The sequence below is a fragment of the Miscanthus floridulus genome, chromosome 2 (assembly GCF_019320115.1).
Source record: "Miscanthus floridulus cultivar M001 chromosome 2, ASM1932011v1, whole genome shotgun sequence".
Classification (NCBI taxonomy): Eukaryota; Viridiplantae; Streptophyta; class Magnoliopsida; order Poales; family Poaceae; genus Miscanthus; species Miscanthus floridulus.
This window is the reverse complement of record NC_089581.1, coordinates 115,350,571-115,368,177: the sequence shown is the minus strand read 5'-3', so window position 1 is coordinate 115,368,177 and position 17,607 is coordinate 115,350,571.

Genomic DNA, 17,607 nt, shown 5'->3' with positions numbered 1-17,607 from the left:
TAATTGTATTAGCCCTGTAAGTGCAATCAAACCCTAACGTGGGTTTTGGTGTTGATGACCACCTAATTAGAGAACTAATGATATTTATTAAGATGACAAGCAGGGAATTCATTATAGAGGATGTTACATGGAAAGGAGGAGCCCCCAATTACAATTAAGGACGGCATCTCGCTCAAAGGAGTTTTGAATTCTTTTGTCTTTTGAAATTGAGTATGGGAAAAAGCTGTACTATAAAGGGGGACACTACAACTGGTTAAAAATGTACAACCAAATACTCAATCTCTACACAAAACATTCTCACACCTCAGCCAAGACAACCAACTTAACAACTCCTTCACCCTTGCTATCTTGCTGGGTGCGACAGTGCCACACCTAGAGAGAGGCACTACCGCACTTAGGGTGGCACTATCGCACTTAAGTAACCATTGGGAGGCAGGGGGTATTTATACTTTTCCCTATCCTCCACATTGTCTCTCTCTTCTTTCCCAACGGTTCAGACCAACGAAAAACAGCAGGTGCTCATCTCCTCTCTCCTCCATTTATGCCCTTCAAGCTCTCAAGCTTTTCCTTTAACTTCTCCATCAATCCTTGAGAGAAAAAGGTGCCAAAAGTGATTAGAGAGCAGCCCCACCGATTCCCAAAGTCTAAAGAGCATTTGATTCACGTTTTGGCCGGTGGTTGTGTTTGTTACTCTTGGAGCTTGGCTCCTAGCCGGCTAGAGCATCGCCCAGTGTGCTTGCCAAGTTTGTGGCAGCCTCGGGAGGTTTGTAACCACCTCTTGCAGCGAGTAAAATCACTCCTCATCTCAAGAGTTCACTCTCTTGACTTGAGAACGAGGTAGGGTTGCAAAGCCCTAAGCCTTAGTGGTATACCTCAACAACGTGGACTTAGGCAAGCCTTGGTGGCGAGCTGAACCACGGGATAAATCCTTGTGTCATATTGTGCTTGTGTTGCTACACTTGTTTTCTTGTTGTTGTTGATGTGATTTCTAGGGTTTGAGGCCAATCTACTTGTGTGTAGTGTTCCCACCACTTTTAGCTGTTGACTTGAGAACGAGGTGTGGCAGTGCCACGCTCACAGAGCGATTGTGCCGTGGGTGAATTTGACTTTATTTTGAGTTAAATTTTTATAGGCCTATTCACCCCCCTCTAGACGTACCAGAGATCTTATAAGTGGTATCAGAGCGGGTTACCTCATGTGCGCTTCACCACATGAGATATGGAGCCCGGGGGAGGATCTGGTGTTGTGAAGCCCATCAACATCAATCCGGAGGACGTTGGGCTGCATGACACCAACAACAGTGAGCTTAGCGCCTCTACAACGAGCAACTCCATGCTCCCGTAGCTAGAGGCCACCGATGCCGAAAAAGTTCAAAATGAAGAAGAAAGAAGAAGAAAAAGGGTAGCTATAAAAGAGAAAAGAGAAGCAAGAGAGAAGAAGAAGAAGGAGCAGCAGTGGTTAGAAGAGAAGAAAGCAAGAAAAGAAGAAAGAAGACTCAAGAAAGAAGCTAGAAGAAAAAGAAGAGAAGTAAGAAAGAAGAAGGAATAAGAAGCAAAAGCCTCCAATGCATCTTCAAGTGAGCTATCTAGCAACTCTGAAGATGGTGATGATGATGAGTCCTATCAAGTGCATAGCAAGAAGGACAAGAAAGGAAAGGGCAAGAAGAATAACGACAATAAATATGCCGCCGTATCCTTTAACTATTCTTCTATGTCTATGACTAACCATGATCGTAAGTCTTTCATCAATGTGCCCACGAGCAAGTTACCTCATTTCAATAGAACTAACTTTGCCAAGTAGAAGCACTTGATGAGAGCCTATCTTATAGGTCTTCATCCTAGCATTTGGGAGGTTGTTTGTAATGGATTTGAGCTATCGGTTGATCCCAAGAATCCAACCATGAAAGAAATGAGAATCATCCACCTCAACGGTCAAGCTACTAGTGTGCTACTTAGTGCCTTGGATGGTGATGAGTACAATAGAGTGATTGGTGTGGATGTTGCCAAGCAAATTTAGGATACTTTGCATCTTGCACATAAAGAGGTTGACAAAGTGAGAAAGGTAAGAATTGATTTGTTGATGTCCAAGCTCAACCGATTTGTTAACTTAGATGGAGAAGGACCACATGAGATGTTTGATAGGTTGATGACCATGGTGGGCAAAATTAGAGGCTATGGTTGTGATGAGCTAGATGATCATAAAGTTGTCAAGATTATGTTGGAAGCTTATTCACCAAGAAATGAGACCATAGTAACTCTAATTAGAGACAAGAAGAAGTTTGAGTACTTCACACCAAATGATGTACTTTGGAGGATCTTGACCTTTGACATGTAAAGAGAAGAAGCAAATGAGAGGAAGAAGCTTGGAGAATTGCAAGCAAAGCTACAAGGCATCAAGATCAACAATGATGTAGCTCTCAAGGCCAACAAATCAAGCAAGCAAGGCTCTACTAGCAAGCCCAAAGCAATCAAGCAAGTTCAAGAAAGAGTAGAGATCACCTCATCCTCTAGTGAGAGTGAACATGATGATGACTAATATGAGAAAGTGGATGATGTTGCTCTCTTTATGAGGAGGTTTCACAAAGGGTTGAAGAAGCAAGGGTACAAGGTAGTAAAGAGGAAGTTTTCAAACAAGAAGAAGAGGACATGCTATAATTGTGGAAGCATCGATCACTTCATTGCCAAGTGCCCACATGAGATCAAGGAGAAAAAGTATAAGAAAGAGAAGAAGGAGGACAAGGACGACCAGAGAAAGAGCAAGAAAAACATGGGAGAAGCTCACATTGGGCATGAATGTGATTCATCTATTGAAAGTTCAAGTGAAGAAGATGAGAAAGTTGCAACCATTGCTATCCATGAGCCATCTTCTTCACCAAGACTCTTCACCAATATGTCCGATGATGACTACTACTCCCCTCACATTTGTCTTTTGGCAAAGGGTGAGAATGTAAAATCTAAATCCAAGGTCAAAGCTCCTCCACCTCCACCTCCTAGTGATATCTCTAATAGTGATATTAGTGATAGCTCAAGTGATGATGAATCTAGTGATGAAGAAATTGATAAATTAACTAAGAACTTAGATGGAAAGACCAAACTATTCATCACTAAACTAATAGAGGACTTAGAGAGTGTCTAAGCCGAGCTAGAATCTAGAGAGGAAACTCTTATCTAATAAGAGGATCTCTACATTGCTAGCAAGGAAGCTCTTGCATTAGAGAGAAGTGAGGTGGAATCCTTGCGCAAACCCTTGGCCAAAGAACAAGGGGGCCATGCTATCACAAAGAAAAAAAATATTGCTCGCAAGAAAAAATATTATGACTTAGATGAAAAGCACAAAGAACTTGAGTTGCAATATAATATTCTTTGGGATAGCAACTCACATTCCTCTAAGGCAAATGATGCCTCTACTACCTCCACTAGTTAAGGTTGTGAAAAATGATATAATATTGATTTAAATGCTTATTCCACTAACCTTGCAAACATGGAGGTAATGAGAAAAGAAATTGCTAGACTCAATGAGATCATTGGCAAGGGCTGCTTGAGTGGTAAGGCTCAAGTAAGTGACAAGAAGGCAAATGATTCAAAAGTGCCTCAATTCAAGCAAGGGAGACACCCCTCAATCAAGCATGGGATTGGGCACATTGCAGGTGCCAAGACAAATGGAAGAAAGATCATAAATGGCTATAAGTGTGTCAAGTTTGAGAGGAAGGAAAGAGTTGGTACAGATCAGCCTACATAGACAACGACAGTGCCGCAGTGAATGCCGATTGTTGTAGGGTCGAGATGGCGGACTAGAGGAGGTGAATAGTCCTTTCTAAAACTTAATCACACTGGCTAACCGAAACAAGTGCGGAATTAAAACTATCGGTCTAGCCAAGACTATACCCCTCTATCTATGTTCTCTAGCACCTTGCAAAGATCCTAATTAAGCAACTAAGGTGCCAAGCTAGCTAGAGCTCACCTATTCAATTCTAGGAGCAAGGTCACACAAACCTATGCCACTAGTATTTTGCACACCAGGGAGCTTCTACACAATTCTAGTAAGCAAAAGCACAAAGCTCCTAAGCTCACTAGCAATGCTCAATAACAAGGCAACCAAAGTCAAATTAGAGAGCACAAATACTTAGCTACACAAACTAAGCAATATGACTAACAATGTTACACAAACTAAATTAGCCACGCAAGGAAGCTACTTCTATGCTACACAAGCAAGAACATAACTAGTGAGCTACACAAGCTAAATAATTACAAGAGCAACTACACAAGCACAATGTATATGAAGGTAATTACAAGCGTGTGTAAGGGGATTGCAAACCAATAGGAAGAACAATGTTGATACAGTGATTTTCTCCTGAGGTTCACGTGCTTGCCAACTAAAAGGATCAAGATGCCCAAGAGGGGGGTTGAATTGGGCTAATTCTAAAATTCTTTGCAATAATTAAACCCTACACTTAGCCCACTTCACCCCTTGTGCCTAGAATGTGTTTCTAAAGTTCTACCGCACAAAAGTTTTGCAACCTAAGTTTCAATCCTACTCTAGCATGGTAATTCTATGAATGTAAAGATAAGAATTGAATTGCTCAAAGTAAATGCTTAAAGTAAAGAGAGAAGGAGGAATGCGGCGATGTTTTGCTGAGGTATCAGAGAGTCGCCACTCCCCATTAGTCCTCGTTGGAGCACCTGCGCAAGGGTGTAGCTCCCCCTTGATCCGCGCAAGGATCAAGTGCTCTCTATAGGTTGATTCTTTGACACTCCATTGCAGTGAATCACCCACAACCGCTCACAACTTGAGTTGGGTCATCCACAAGCTCCATCGGATTATCACCAAGCTCCCAATCACCACCAAGCCGTGTAGGTGATGGCGATCACCAAGAGTAACAAGCATGAACTCTCACTTGACCACGACAAGCCTAATGAGAAGGGTGGATGCACACTTTGCTACTTGCTTTCACTAATGAGGCCTCTCTCTTGGATTCTCAAATCTCAATCACCTCACTAGAACCTTGCTCTCTTTGGCACTCTCAAGGGTGTTTCTCATCTGTTGAAATAAGCAAAAGTGATCCCTTAAGTGAATAGAGAAAGTATTTATAACCCCTCATTCAAAACAAACAGTTATGTGCCACTGCGGATTGACCATACGCTCCGGTCAGTTCTCCCCACCACCAAGCAGTTAAGTTGTGACCGGACACAGACCAGCATCCGGTCAGCACTGACCCAATGCGTTCGGTCACAAAAACTACCATCTAGAACCTTACTAATGTTGACCGAACTCTACAACCCAGCGTTCAGTCACTTTGCTGCTCAGTGTCTAGTTAGTAGCCAGAACCTGACCAGCGTCCGGTCAGCACTAACCGGACGTGTCCGTTCAGGATTCTCCCTCTCTAGAACCTTATTAGAGTTGACCGGACTCTGGCACCCAGCGTCCGGTCACATTTCACTCAGCGTTCGGTCGCATTCAGATGACTTCACTTTGATCAAATGAACTAATCGGACTCTGTGCCAGTATCCGGTCACACCAGAACCCGTGGAGGGTCAACATTTGACCCTCCATTCACTTCCAACTCGTAATCATATGTGAATGAAGTTTGCTCTAATTGATCTTAGGGCTATTTAGGAGCTACCTAGTGCTAGATTGATAAGTGTGCACCACACCTAACCCACGAGACTCACCTAGGTCAAGCTACTCATCCATACCCCCTTAATAGTACGACCAAAGGAAAAACAAAGTCCTAAACTACTCTAAGTGTCTCTTCAACACCAAACGACACTTAGAACTAGTCCATCCTTAACCTTGTTGTCCATCCTTTAAAAACCGAAATGATTTCCATTGTAGGGGCATGATAACCATGATCGCCCAATCAATTGTCATTACCATGACCTAACTTAATTGCATATGCAAAACACACATTAGTCACAATAATCTTATATTGTCATTAATCATTGAAACCCAACTAGGGGCCTAGATGCTTTCACCAACACACTACGTCCCTGTTGTATCGACTACTCACTTGGTGGTTCGATGGCTAATTGGCATCACCCACCAAGCCTACACGTCGGGCACCGCAAGAACCTACCCCAAAAGTGAGGGTAGCTCAATGACACACTCAATTAGAGTTGCTCTTCGTTGCTCCTGCGGGACGAGCATAATGCCCCTTATAAAGCTCTTCTCTGGAGCACCGCACAAGCTTCTTGTAGGCTTCGATGGAGACCGCCACCAAGTCATCTAGGAGGTGGCAACCTCCAAGAGTAACAAGCACCACTAGTTATGAGACACAGGGATCCCAATCTTCTGTCAGGTAGTGATAACTATCGTTGTGGCAGAGAATGACACACCGATCTGGCTTTAGATCGAAAGATCGAACCCTGCAATCTTAGCACCACAACTCCTCTGATTATCAACCGAGACATGGATCTAGTTGACCTCGCTAAGAAGGCTAATCCCTACCTGCACAACGAAGAACACAAACAAGTACAAGAAAGAAAGCAACCAAATGCCAGATGATTGATTAATCTCACAAAGTTGGGGTCTCACAAACCGATGAATGGCGAAACTGTTCTTGATAGATTAATCTAAGCAAAACCCAAAACCTAATAATGGCAATGGCATATGATTATAAAGGTCTTAGGGTCGTCACCTACTCTAGACACGCCCCCTAATAGGCCCAAACACGATACACGGTCCAACAGACCAAAAGACGTTGTCACAGCACCCTGGTAGATTCTGGACACTGACTTGTTTCAATGATTCCTGTTGATTCTGGAGGCCTTTTGATGTGACACCACTTGGATTGACTTCCTTATAAAATTAGCTTTCCAACCATATGTGGGTCGTTAAAAACGGAATCCAGATGCGTCCTAGGTGACCAGTTTAAGTCAGACTGGTCCTGGAGGTCGAGGTAGACTCGAAATCATGTTGGACCGGGCCTCTGATTTCTGTTGAACGTCCTTGCTGGTCATCAATGCCTCCACCTCTTCCTCTAAGTCTCTCATGACCCTCTCCAATGTTCCTAAGCAAGATAATATCATTAGGTAGTAGTCTATTCTCAAAAGTATGAAAAGGATCGCTTAAGAACGAGCTCACCTCTAAATTGAGTTGACGCATTCGAGCTCAGGTCATTGGACCTTGCATGACGGTTGGAGGATCAGCAGGTACATCTGAAGGAGTGATGTCCTCATCATCCTCCCTCCTCTTGAAACTGAGTCATCCTTGACTCAAGCTCATCTTCTTCTCCCAAATAAGGCTTCAAATCTGCAATGTTAAAGGTGGGACTAACCCCGAACTCAGGTGGTAACTTAAGTTTGTAGGCATTATCATTTACTTTCTCAATTATCTTATAAGGACCAGCTGCTCTTGGCATTAATTTAGACTTATGCAGCTTAGGAAATCTATCTTTTCTCAAATGTAACCAAACTAAATCACTCGGTTCAAGTTTAATTTCTTTTCTACCTTTACTACCAGCAATTCTATACTTTTTATTTATTCTTTCAATATTTGCTTTAGTTGTTTTATGCAACTTACAAATGAATTCAGCACGCTCTCTAGCATCACTATGTGTTCTTTTAGTGGTAGATAAATGCAAAAGATCAATAGGAGCATGAGGGTTAAAACCATACACTACCTGAAAAGGACTTACCTTGGTGGTGGAATATTCCGTCCTGTTATATGCAAACTCCACATGTGGTAAACACTCTTCCCATATCTTCAAATTGCGCTTCAAAATTGCTCTCAACATGGTGGATAATGTTTGATTCACTACCTCAGTTTACCCATTAGTTTGGGAATGACATGTTGTAGAAAATAGCAGCTTGGTCCCCAATTTATTCCACAAAGTGCGTAAAAATGACTCAAGAATTTTACATCACGATCTGAAACAATAGTAGAAGGCATACCATGCAAGCGAACAATTTCTTAAAAGAAAAGGTTAGCAATATGAACAACATCGTCGCTCTTATGACAAGGAATAAAATGTGTCATCTTAGAAAAATAATCAACCACCATAAAAATACTATCCCTCCCTCTCTTAGTCCTTGGCAAACCCAACACAAAATCCATAGATATATCAGCCCAAGGAGTAGAAGGAACAGGAAGAGGCATATACAAACCATGTAGGTTCAACCGTGACTTAGCTTTTTGACATGTGGTTCACCGAGCCACGTACCGTTCTACATCTCGCCTCATCCTAGGCCAAAAGAAATATGTGGATAACACCTCCTCTGTCTTCTTGACTCCAAAATGTCCTATTAATCCGCCTCCATGTGCCTCCTGCAACAACAAAAGACGAACAGAGCCAACTAGAATGCATAGGCGGTTAGCCCTAAACAAAAACCCATCATTGATCATAAACTTATTCCATGTACGTCATTTTCTACAATTTAGCAACACGTCCTTAAAATCAGGATCAAGCGCATATTGTTCTTTTACTGATTCAAGCCCCAAAATCCGACAATCAAGTTGGGACAGCAATGTATATCGTCTAGACAAAGCATCAGCAATCACATTATCCTTTCCTTTCTTGTGTTTGATAATATAAAGAAAAGATTTAATAAATTCAACCCATTTAGCATGCCTACGATTCAGATTATATTGAGAGCGAAGATACTTAAGTGATTCATGATCAGAATGAATAACAAATTCTTTAGGCCACAAATAATGATGCCATATCTCTAAAGAATGGACAAGTGCATACAATTCCTTATCATACGTGGAATAATTAAGAACAGGACCATGTAATTTTTCACTAAAGTAAGCAATGGGTTTACCATCTTGCATAAAAACACCCCCAATGCCAACTCCACTAGCATCATATTCTAGCTTAAAAGTCTAACCAAAATTTAGAAGTTGTAGCAATGGTGCGTGTGTGAGCTTGTCCATCAAAGTGTCAAAGGACTCCTCATGTGCCTTTCCCCAATGAAACACCACCCCTTTCTTTGTTAACTCATGCAACGGGGCAACAATGGTGCTAAAATCTTTGATGAAGCGGCGGTAGAATCCTACAAGACCAAGAAAACTCCTCACCTGTGTGACAGTTTGGGGAACCGACCAGCTCTTTATGGCTTCAATTTTCATCTCATCCAACTCAATTCCCTATGAAGTTACAACATAGCCAAGAAAAGAAACTTGATTCGTGGAAAAGATGCACTTCTCAAGGTTATGAAATAAACGTGCATCACGTAAAGCATTAAAAATAGCACGTAAGTGATCCATATGTTCATCAAAAGACTTGCTATAAATCAATATATCATTAAAGTAAACTACCACAAAATGACCAATAAAAGCTCTTAAAACCTCATTCATTAAGCTCATGAAAGTGCTAGGTGCATTTGTCAAACCAAAAGGCATTACTAACCACTCATACAACCTGAATTTGGTTTTAAGCACAGTTTTTCATTCATCTCTAAGTTTTATTCTAATTTGATGGTAGCCACTTCACAAGTCAATCATGGTGAAAATTATAGAACCACACAACTCATCAAGCATGTCGTCTAGCCTAGGAATAGGATGACGATACTAAATAGTAATATTATTGATGGCTCTACAATCAACACACATACGTCAAGTTCTATCTTTCTTAGGAACCAAAAGTATAGGAACGACATAAGTACTAAGGCTTTCACATACATACCCGCGGTCCAAAAGGTCTTGGACTTGCCGTTGAATTTCCTTAGTCTCCTCAGGATTAGTGCGATAGGCAGCACGGTTGGGCAAGGTTGCTTCTGGAATCAAATCGATTTGATGTTCTATCCCTCTCATAGGTGGCAGCCCTAGGGGTATCTCAGCTAGAAAAATGTTCTCATACTCATACAAAAGGTTAGTGATAACAGGAGGCACCAAGCTAACAATATCATCAAACAAAAATATAGCTCGTTTGCATACCAAAGCATATTAAATATCATCATCAGGAATTTTAGCAAAGTCACATTTTATTGCAAGCATAACACCACCCTTCAATTTAATCTCCTCAGCCTTAGAAATAGATGTAGACTTATCCTTTTTAGGTGGGAGAATAGAATTAGCAACTTGCTGATTTTCAGATTAAACATCATTCAAACTAGCAGCGCGTTCTCTATCAGCTTGTACAATTTAAGCAAGGGTCAAAGGTATCAAAGTATTTTTCTTTTCTTTATGCGCTAAGGTGTATTTATTACTTCTACCATGGTGTGTAGCATCATTATCATGTTCCCAAGGATGACCCAATAAGAGTGAACATGCTTACATAGCTACCACATCACAATCAACAGAATCAGCATAAGAACCAATGGAAAATGAAACTATACAAGTTTATGTTACCTTTGCTTTTCTAGAATCATTTAGCCACTGAATATGGTATGGACGTGGGTGCGGGCGTGTGGTCAAGCCAAGCTTCTTGACCAAATCAGAACTCACTAAAGTATTATAGCTACCTCCATTAATAATGACACATGCTCAACGGTTGCTGATGATGAAGAAAATCTAGAACAAGTTATGGCTTTGTAGCTTCATAGGTTGCTGTACTTGTGAGCTGAGCACCCACTGTACAATGATGCTCCTATAGAACATCGTGGCCTCGTCACCAAGGACCTCGCCGTCCTCCTGATCTATATCTTGGTCTTCTCCATCCTACTGATGTAACCATCTTCTGTAGCAATGTATGCTCGCTGACTTGGGCAGTCCTTCTGCACATGGCCAATGCCATGGCAGGGTGGCACTGAATGTCTGAAGTGCGTCTCGTTGATGCAATGGATGAGGCACTCTTGGTAGGCACCTGCAAAGAATTTTTATATGAATCTGAAGGTCATATGGGAGGTGCCTTAGGTGTAGCGGTAACTCTAGAGGTTGTTGGTCGCTTGCTCACTGGTGGAGGCACCCGAAAAGTGGTTGGCTTGGTCATTCCCGAAGATGGTGCCGAGCATGGCGTGTATGTGGTGCTGACCTTGCTCTTGCTCTGCTATTCATGGCCCTGCAATTTCTTTTCTGCAAGCATAGCAAACTGAAACAACTGGTTGATAGTGTTAAATTCTCTATAATCAATAATGTCCTAAATCTCGTACCTCAAACCCGAATAAAAATGACAAATGGAATCTTCATTCCCCTTGACAACACTACAACGCATCAATCCCTTTTGGAGCTCACCATAGTAATCCTGTACAGATTTATCTCCTTGTTCTAAACGCATTAATTTCTTATGCAAGTCTCTATGATAAGAAGGAGGTACAAAATAATCATGCATAGCTACCTTAAGTTCTTCCTATGAACCAAGTAAAGCATCCTGTGCAGCTAGCCCATTCCACCAAATAATGGCAAAATCCTTAAACTCACTAGTAGCTTGTCAAACTCTATGATGCTCAGGCACAAGGTGAACGCTAAACTTTTGTTCTACTGTCATCTCCCAATCAAGATATCCCTCAGCATCATAATGACCTAAAAAAGATGGTATTTTGAACTTAATCTTAGCATAAGAATCATCGGGCACATGGTGATTATTACCTTGATGGTGGTGGACACCACCCATACATGTCGTGTTGCAGCGAAGATGTCGTCGTAATCTTGCTTATCGGAAGGCTACTCAATCTATGTTCCCAGTGGCATCATGCATCGTGTCTTCTGGCAAGAGACCATCGGTGTTGCTGCCGGAGACGTCATTGTTGTTGACCGCAACCAAGGTTTCCAGCTCAGTAATCTTGTCAGTTAGCGTGGAAATTCATTTGTCCAATCTCTCCATGCTGTTGCTAATGTTGAGTTCAATGAGTGCGTCAGTGACGGCCTTCCTGACGGCCTCATTCATCCATTTTTGGGCATCCTCTATAACAGCTTGTAGTTGCTCTTGGCTGACACACTCGTTGAAACCCTTAGGATTGTTATCTCCAGTCTGATCACCTCCTGCCATTGTAAACATAAAAAACAGGAACAAATGGTGAAAGTTATCCCTACCAAATGACTATATGGTTGTAGTGGTGTCACTTTTCATAGCAAGTGGAAGCGTCTTACCAAGCTCTTATAAAGTTCTTACCAACACAAGCAGTGGACGGTACAACCGGCGGCTGGTTCATGATACCTATGAGGCAGTGGTACCAAGATTGCAAAGTCCTTTTTCTGTACTGGTCTAAAGTGTTTGTGGAGCTTAGAAGACATACAAAGAATAATATGTATATCTGGCACACAAGTCAGTAACAGGAAGTAATGCTAAATTATAGTCCAAAGTACTTGTTCTTATTACTGGTCTAAAATGTTCGAAGTACCAGGTGTGTAACAAACAAGTATGGTGGATAGCAAGGTGTCAGTGATGTGAAAAACAAGTATGGTGGATGGCAACAGCAACACAAACAAGAAACTAGATAGCACACGCTAACACAACTCGCTTTGGCCTTCTCTATGTGCTCCTCAAGATATTGTTCCTCTTTTGCCCATTTTTTCTATTTTTTGGGCTGCCGTTGTTTTTTAGGAAATTTTGACTTTTTTGTTTTTTTTATATTTTTCCTTCACTTAGGAGCACAAAAGAAGTAACCACAGAAAATATGAGCTTAAACAAGTGAAAGACGTGGCCTATGGAAATTTCAGAAGACGTGCTCAAAATCGACAAAAAGCTTGTGACCACGAAAAGAGGATCTTGTGACCAGTTTTTGAGCAAATTAAAATTTCCCAACCCCAGCAAAGTGAGGGATGGATGGATCCAAAAAAATTTTCTGATCGATTTTAATATATGGAACATTGAAATCCGAGTTCGTATGCGAAAACTAGACCAGTTTTAAGAATGGGCTCCGAATTAGAGGACAAAACGAGAACAATATGCGCAAAATTAGTCACGGAAGCAAAGATTTAATGGAAATGATGGGGGAAAACACATGAACTAGACTTTAACATGACCTAACCAGCGACAAGACCTCGACCAGGACACAAACTCAACACGACGGACTCTGAAACCGAAATATGCAAAGGCTATGGTGCGGAAGGTTCTAGGACAGGAAAAAATATGGCATAAGACTATGGGATGAATGCGAAACACTCAAAACTAGGGGATAAATGTGAACCTGACGGTATACCTTAGCTTTGATTACCACTTTATGGGAACAGGGATCTCGATCTTCCGTCAGGTAGTGATAACTATCGTTATTGCGGAGAATGACACATTGATCCGGCTTCAGATCAAAAGATCGAACCCTACAATCTTAGCACCACAACTCCTCTACTTATCAACCAAGACATGGATCCGGTTGAACTCGCCAAGAAGGCTAATCCCTGCCTGTGCAACAAAGAACTCAAGAAAGAACAAGAAAGAAAGCAACCAAATTGCAGATGATTGATTAATCTCACGAAGTTGGGGTCTCACAAACTGATGAACGGTGAAACTGTTCTTGACAGATTAATCTAAGCAAAACCCAAAATCTAATGATGGCAGTGGCGTATGATTATAAAGGTCTTAGGGTCATCACCTACCCTAGACATGCCCCCTAATAGGCCCAAACACGATACACAGTCCAATGGACCAAAAGACGGTGTCGCAGCATCCTGATAGATTCTGGATGTTGAATTGTTTTGATGATTTCTATTGATTCTAAAGGCCTTTTGATGTGAGACCACTTGGATTGGCTTCCTTATAAAATTATCTTTCCAACCATATGTGGATTGTCAAAAACATAGTCCGGATACATCCTAGATGACCAGTTTAAGTCAGACTAGTCCTATAGGCCGAGGCAGACTCAAAATCATGTTGGACCGAGCCTCCAGTTTATGTTGAACGTCCTTTCTGGTCATCAATGCCTCCACCTCTTCCTCTAAGTCCCTCATGACCCTCTCTATTGTTCCTAAGCTAGATAACATCATTACATATTAGTCTATTCTCAAAAGTATGAAAAGGATCGCTTAAGAACGAGCTCACCTCTAAATTGAGTTGACGCATTCGAGCTCGGGTCATTGGACCTTGCATGACGGTTGGAGGATGAGCGGGTACATCCGAAGGAGTGATGTCCTCATCAACCGGCTTGTAAGACAATCACCTAGTGCCACTCAATGTAACCTTACGATGCAATCATACTAGAATCGCTCACTCACTTGATCAGATGAACACTATCAAGCTCAAGTGAGTTAGATGGCTCCTAAGCACTACCACATAAGCCACCAAGGCTCTAGTGTGCTCAGCAACCAGCCCAATGCTGGCCAATGCTTGGTTTTATAGCCTCCAAGAAAATAGAGCTGTTGTACCCCTTCACTAGGCACTTTTCGAACTGACCGGACTCATAGGTCATAACGACCGGATGCACAAGTCACAGAGTCCGGTCGCTAGGATGACACCACGCGTCCCCTCCTTTCGAAGCCGACCATTGGCCTTCAATGGCTAGCTCCTAGGCATGCATACTCTTGACTGGATGCGCCTAGGTACAATGACCAGATGCGCCGAGGCCAAGTCCAGTTACCAACATATTTTTGCACAACAGACCAGACTCACCTTTATCCTATGACCAAACTCAACTCTATCAGCATCCAGTCACTTCTAGAGAGGTTCTAGAGAGCTCTTTTGATGATCGGACGCATCAAGTCATCACTGATCAGACTCTCTGTGCATCTGGTCGCTCCTAGACATGTTAAAACACTGATTGGACTCTGTGACCGGACTCGTAGGTGCTGACCGGACGCATAGGTCGTAGAGTCCAATCACAGACCTTTCAGCGCTAAAACGACTATAACTCTTAGCTCCGAACTCTGATTTCAATGATCTTGGATATTTTGGAAAGCTTACTTAGGGGTCTACACATCCCATATGCATACTTGATCCAAATTATAATGGATCAAAATTGTATTCCAATCCAAGGACCATCCTATAGTTTGGAGTACGTCGAAAAACATTTTTCTCTTCTCTAAGTTGATCCACAACAACTCCAACTTCTTCTCCTTTGCAAATGTGCCAACACCACCAAGTGTACGCCACCAAGTGCAAGTGTGTTAGCATTTTCACAAATATTTTTCAAAGGATTAGTCACTCAATTTACCACGCCACTCGATCCTAGCAACATCGCAAAGTTAGATCACTCAAGTGGCACTAGATAACCGATATGAAAACAAGTTGCTCGTCTTGATAGTATGGCCATCTATCCTAAACTCGGTCATAAACTTCTCTACACACCTATGACCAGTGAAATGAAATGCCCTATAGGTTATACCTTTGCCTTGCACATTCCATTCCATATCCAATGTCGATGCAATACATGCACCAACATGATCAACAATGATATGATCCACTTCATATCATCATGTGACCTTATTGGTTCAACGATCTTGACCTCACTTGCTCTTCACCATTGCATTGGTCCATCGGTGCCAAGTCTTTGCTCAAGCTTCACCACCACACGGTCAATCATTCCAAAGCCTCCAACTTGTCCTTCACACTTGCAACTGGTCCATCAAGCCAAGCCTTGTCTTGATCTTATCCACCTTATCACATGACTCCATGTCATATCTCATGTGCAATGAGCTCCTTCATCACATGTGTGAGCTTTGCAACATCTTTGAGCCATTTTCACCACCATGACATATGTTGCTCACACATATATACCTGTGGACTAATTTCTTGTGTATCTCACATCAAACACAATTAGTCCACCTAGGTTGTCACTCAATTACCAAAACTAAACAAGGACCTTTCAATTGTGCCGCTCCCTACAAAAATGGAAAGGCTACCAATTCTGCTCCTGATCAAACTAAGCCTAAGAAGAAGGTGTCTCAGCAAAAACAGGTTCAGCAGAAGCCAAAGGAATTAGTATGGGGCACTATGAACAAGTATGCCTAGCAACCAAAATTTCAACCACCTCGACAAAGCTTGACTTTATGTTTTGTTTTAAGGAACAACAATAGTGGAAAAGTGGTTGCCAAATATGTTGGAAAGGAAGCAAACACATATATGAATACTTCTATTTGGGTTCCTAAATTTCTTATAACTAACATGCAAGGCCCCAAGTCTAATTGGGGACCTAAATCAAGCAACTAAATCTATTTTACAGGCATACTCCTCTGGTGGATCAAGTTGGGTGCTTGATAGTGGATGTATAAATCATATGACTGGAGAAAGGAGTATGTTCTCATCATATACCCCAAAGATGGACTCAAATGAAAATATTCTCTTTGGAGACCACTCTAAGGGGGATGTGATTGGTCTTGGTAAAGTTGCTATAACCCTTGAGCATTCAATTATAAATGTTTTACATGTTGATTCATTAGGTTATAATTTGTTGTCCGTCTCTCAATTATGCGAGATGGGCTTGAATTGTCTCTTTACGGATAAGGGTGTGAAAGTCTTTAGAAGGGAGGATTTTTCTATTGTGTTTACGGGTCATTTAAAGAACAAGCTTTACTTAGTTGATTTCAACAAAAGTAATGCTAATCTTGAGATGTTTAGTGGCAAAATCTAGCATGGGGTGGTTTTGGCATCGCTGACTAGCCTATGTTGGGATGAGAAACTTGGCCAAACTTTAAAAGGACGAACACATCCTTGGGCTAACAAATGTTCACTTTGAGAAAGATAAGATATGTAGCGCTTATCAAGCCAGAAAGCAAGTTGGCATACCTCACCCACCAAAGAGCATCATGACCTACTCAACCATTGGAGCTCATATACATAGATCTCTTTGGACCAGTTGCCTACCTAAGTATCGGGGGTAACAAATATGGTCTTGTTATTATTGAAGATTATTTCTATTTCACTTAGGTATTTTCTTGTTTGATAAGTGTTAGTTAGAGACAAAGTGAAGACTTTTGTTAGAAGAGCTCAAAAGGAGTTTGATCTCTCCATCAAGAAAATGAGAAGCGATAATGAAACCGAATTCAAGAACACCCAAGTTGAGGAGTTTCTTGATGAAGAAGGCATCAAGCATGAGTTCTCAACTCTATACACCCCTCAACAAAATGGTGTAGTAGAGAGGAAGAATCATACACTAATTGACATGGCAAGGACAATGCTAGATGAGTACAAGATGTCGGACCTCTTTTGGTGCGAAGCCATCAACACCGCTTGCCATGCCATCAACCGCCTCTACCTACACAAGAAGTTGAAGAAAACTTCATATGAGCTTCTAACCGGTAACAAACCAAAGGTGTCCTACTTTAGAGTGTTTGGGTTCAAGTGTTTCATACTTAATAAGAAACCCAAAACCTCTAAGTTTGCACCTAAAGTTGATGAAGGTTTTCTTCTTGGTTATGGATCAAATGAGCATGCCTATCTAATGGCTCTCAAGTGGAGCAAGTTGATTCAAGTGTTGTAGGAAAGGAGGATCCATCATGTGAAGCAATCAAGTAATTGGCTATTGGTGATATATGACCATAAGAAGACGAAGTCACTGAAGTGGAGGTTCCTCAAGCTGCTGATGAATAAAGTTCCGCTGACATACCTAATGCTGAGAGGGAGCAGACCCCTGCTGTAAATCAGCAGAATGGTAGTGCCACACATAAGAGTTGTAGTGCCGTACTCCCTCTGATAGCAGCAGCAAGTCCAACTCTGATTCAAGGATAGAACCTACAACCCATATTCGAGCAAGAAGATAATGAAGATCTAGAAGATAGACAAGAGGCCATTGATCATCCAAGGCTAAGGCAAACAATACAACAGGATCATCCCATTGACAACATCCTTAGGAGTCTTCAAAA